Genomic DNA, 4523 nt, shown 5'->3' on the forward strand with positions numbered 1-4523 from the left:
AATCTTAAGGGGCACCTGGGTGGCTCAGTTGGTTAAGCACCGGACTCTTGATTTGGGCTCAGGTCATGATCCAAGGATCGTGTGATCCAGCCCCGTGTGGGGCTCTGCACTGATAGCATGGAGCCTGCTTGGGATTCTCTGTCTCCTTCTCTCTCTGCCCCTCCCCCAGTTGCATGCTCTCTCTCACTCTCTCAAATAAATAAACATTAAAAGAATGAGGTCCGTTTTCCCCAAATTGACTATAGAGTCAATGTAATTCTAAGTAGAATTCCAAAAGTGTCTATTTTGAGGAACTTGACAAGTGGATTCTGAAATGTATCTGGAAATGACTCTAAGAAGAGTCAAGTAGCCAAGACATAGGGAGAAGGTGAATGAAGGATCTGCTTTACCAGGTATCAACATTTATTATAAAGTTACTATAACTAAAACAGCGTGGTGTGGGCAGAAGAATAATGGAACAGATAGCCCAGAAACAGCCTCAGAAGAGCATGAAACCTTTACATATGACAAAGGTGATGTTGAAGACTATATTAGTTTCCTGTTGCTGCTGCAACCATTTGCCACACATTCAGTGGCTTAAAGCAACACAAATTCATTGTCAGTTCTGGAGGCCAGAATTCTAAATATGTCCACAAGGCTGTGTTCCTTTCGGAGGCTCTAGGGCAGAATGTGTTGTTATGCCTTTTCTAGCTTCTAGAGGCTACCACATTGCAATCCCATGGCTCATGCTCCTTTCCTCTTTCTTCAAAGTGCATCATCAATGTCTACTAAGTCTACTCCTCACTCTTATGAGGACCCTTCTGACTACATCAGGCTCACCGACACAATCCAAGATAACCTCCCCTTCTCAAGATCCTTAATCATAGCTGCCTATTTCCTTCTGCCATATAAAATAACATTTGCAAGTTCCAAGGACTAGGAAGTGGACATCTCTGAGGAACCATTATTCAGCTTATCACAAAGACTGACAGAGAAGGGTCAGAACTGGTGCTGGGCTAATTGGTTGTTCACATGGGAAAAATGAAATTGATATTTTTAACATAAAATCAATTCCAAATAGATCATGCACTTACATGTGAAAAGGAAAGTTCAATATTTTTAGAATACAGAAGAATGTCTTTATCAACTTAGGTAGAGAAGGATTTACAGACATAACTCATCATAGGGTGTGCCTTGTTTTATTGCACTTTGCAGAAATTGAGGTTTTTTTTGCAAATTGAAATGTTGTGATACCCCTGCACCCAGCAAGTCTATTGGAACCATTTTCCCAACAGCATTTTCTTACTTTGTTCCTGTGTCACATTTTAGTAATTCTCACCATATTTCAAATTTTTTCATTATTATATTATGATGATCTGTGATCAGTGATCTTTGATGTTATTATAATCGTTTGGGGGTGCCACAACTGTGTCCATCTAAGGCAGCAAGTTTAAATCATAGATGTGTGTTTTCTGACTGCTCTACTAGCTATTCCACCCCCTCCCTCTGTCCCAGGTTCCTATTCCTTGAGACACAGCAATATTGAAATTAGGCCATTAGGGGCAGCTGGGTGGCTCTGTCGGTTGAGCATCCAACTCTTGATTTTGGCTCAGGTCATGATCCCAGGGTTGTTCAATCAAACCCTGCATCAGGCTCCACATGGGGCCTGCTTAAGATTTTCTCTCTCTCTCTCTCTCTCTCTCAAAAAAAAATGAGAAATTAAAAACAAAAAATAAATTATCCCAATTAATAACTCTACTATGGCCTCTAAGTGTCCATGTGAAAGGAAGAGTCACCGTCTCTCACTTTAAATCCAAAGCTAGAAATGATTCAGCTTAGCAAGGAAGGCATGTCGAAAGCTGAGATAGGCTGAAAGCTAGGCCTCTTGCACCAAATAGTTAGCCAGGTTGTGAATAAAAAGGGAAAATTTGCAAAGGAAATTAAAAGTGCTACTGCAGTGAATACATAAATGATAAGAAAGCCAAACGGCCTTATTTCTGCCATGGAGAAAGTTTTAGTGGTCCAGGTAGAAGATCAAACCAGTCACAACATTCCCCTAAGCCAAAGCCTAACCCAGAGCAAGGCCCCAACTCACCTCAATTCTGTGAGGACTGAGAAAGGTGAAGAAGCTGCAGAAGGAAAGTTGGAAGCCAGCAGAGGTTGGTTCATGATGTTTAAGGAAAGAGGCCATCTGCATAGCATAAAAGTGCAAAGTGAAGCAGCCAGTACTGATGCACGAGCTGGAGCAAGTTCTCCAGACGATCTAGGTAAGATAATAAAGACAGCTACATTCAACAACAGGTTTTCCTGTAGAGGAAACAGCCTTATATTGGAAGAAGATGCCTTCTAGGACTTTCAGAGCTAGGGAGAAGTCAATGCCTGGCTTCAAATCTTCAAAGAACAGGCTGACTCTTTTCATAGACATTAATGCAGCTGCTGACTTTGAGTTGAAGCCAATGCTCATTTGCCTTTTTGAAAACCCTACGGCGCTTAAGAAGTATGTTAAATCTACGCTGTGCTCTGTGAATGAAAGAACAAAGCCTGGTGACAGCACATCTGTTTACAAGAGGCTTTCCTGAATGTTTTAAGCCCACTGTTGAGACCTATTGCTCAGAAAAAGGAATTCCTTAAAAAATATTACTGCTCACTGACAATGCACCAGGTCACCCAAGGGCTCTGATGATGTATGCTGAGATTAATGTTTTCGTGCCTGCTAACACAGCATCCATTCTGCGGCCCATGGACAAAGGAGTAATTTCAACTTTCAGGTCTTATTATTTAAGAAACATATTTTGTAAGGCTGTAGCTGCCATCCATAGTGACTCCTCCAATAGATCTGGGCAAAGTAAATTGAAAACCTTCTGGAAAGGAGTCACCATTTCCGTTGCCATTAAAAATATTCGTGATTCATGGGAAACTGTCAAAATATCAACATTCACAGGACTTGGAAGACGTGTATTCCAGCCCTCATGGTCAAGGCTTCTGTGGAGGAAGTAACTGCAGAGGTGGTGGAAATAGCAAGAGAACTGGAATCAGAAGTGGAGCCTGAAGATGGGACTGAATGGTTGCAACCTCATGATGGAACTCCAACAAATATGGAGTCGCTCCTCATGGATGAGCAGAGCAAGTGGTTTCTTGAGATGGAATCTACTCCTGGGGAAGATGCTGTGAGATTGTTGAAATGATGATAAAAGATTTAGAATATTCCATAAATTTAGTTGATAAAGCAGCAGCAAGTTCTGGGAGAACTGACTCCAGTTTTTAAAAGAGTCAGACTGCGGGTAAAATGCTATCAAACAGGCATCACATGCTACAGAGAAATTGTGAAAGGAAGAGTCAATAAATGCAACAAATTTTACTGTTGTCTTATTTTAAGAAATTGCCACAGTCGCCCAGCCTTCAGCAACCAGCACCCTGGTCAGTCAGCAGCCATCAACATGGAGACAGGACCCTCTACCAGCAAAAAAATTATGATATGCTGAAAGCAAGTCTAAAGTATTAATTAAGGGGTGTACATTTTTAAGATTTAATGCTATTGCACACTTAAGAGACTATGGTATAGTATAAATATATATTTTACATGCATTGGGAACCCAAAAACTTCATTTGACCCACTTTATTGTGGTGGTCTAGAACTGAACTCTCAATATCTCCAAAGTATGCCTGTATTAAACAATATAAAATAGTTCTAATCATAATAAATGCAACTACATCAAAATTAAGAACTTCTATTAGAAAACACTGTAAAGAAAGTGAAAAGTCCAGCCCCAAACTGGGAGTGTATGTGTGTATGTATGTGCATATATATATATATATATATATATATATATATATATATGGCATAGAGCTTATTTAAGAAAAAAATATTTAAATAAAACCAGAGATTTTTTTTTAGAAAGATGAAGAAATGACATTTTATGTCCACAAAATTAGAAAAACATTTAAAATCAGATAATTCGAAGTATTGGGGAAAACATGGGACAATGGGGGCAACTTTAACTGCGGGTGGAAGTATAAATTGGTACAACCATGTTGGAAAACATTCAAAGGCATTTGGAAAACCACTCTGGAAAATTCAGTATTTTGTGAAACCCAGTATGTGCACATCCCATGATCAGGAGAGTCCACTCCTAGGGATACACCATAGAGAAACTCTTGCACAGGTGAACAAGGAGATATTTGCAAGATGGACCACAATAGCATTCTTTGAGAAAAAAAAATACTGAGAACAAGCCTTATTTCCATGGATGTGCGAAAGCACAAGTGTGAAAACTCCATGTAATAGAATATTATCCAGCTGTGGGAATGGACCTACACCTATCTGCAGCAATAAAGATGAATCCTAGAAGCAAATAATGATTGAAAAAAAGAAAGCCTCAGAAGACAACAAAAACACTGTAAGACACTATTTTTATTAACCTCCATGACAAGCAAAACTGAGCAACCTGTTGTTTAGAGATGGACTCATACTAGGTGACAGTTTTTTAAAGCATGAGAATGTAACAGTAGTTCTCTCTAAGGGAGCAGTTCACTTAAGAAGGAGC

At 39.6% G+C, this 4523-nt stretch overlaps 1 pseudogene; it reads left to right on the forward strand.

Moving 5' to 3' along the window:
- Positions 1 to 1674: 1674 nt before the first annotated feature.
- On the forward strand, positions 1675 to 3489 carry LOC125933518 (tigger transposable element-derived protein 1-like; annotated as a pseudogene).
- The last annotated feature ends 1034 nt before the right edge of the window (positions 3490 to 4523 follow it).

The sequence above is a fragment of the Panthera uncia genome, chromosome D2 (genome assembly GCF_023721935.1).
Source record: "Panthera uncia isolate 11264 chromosome D2, Puncia_PCG_1.0, whole genome shotgun sequence".
NCBI lineage: Eukaryota > Metazoa > Chordata > Mammalia > Carnivora > Felidae > Panthera > Panthera uncia.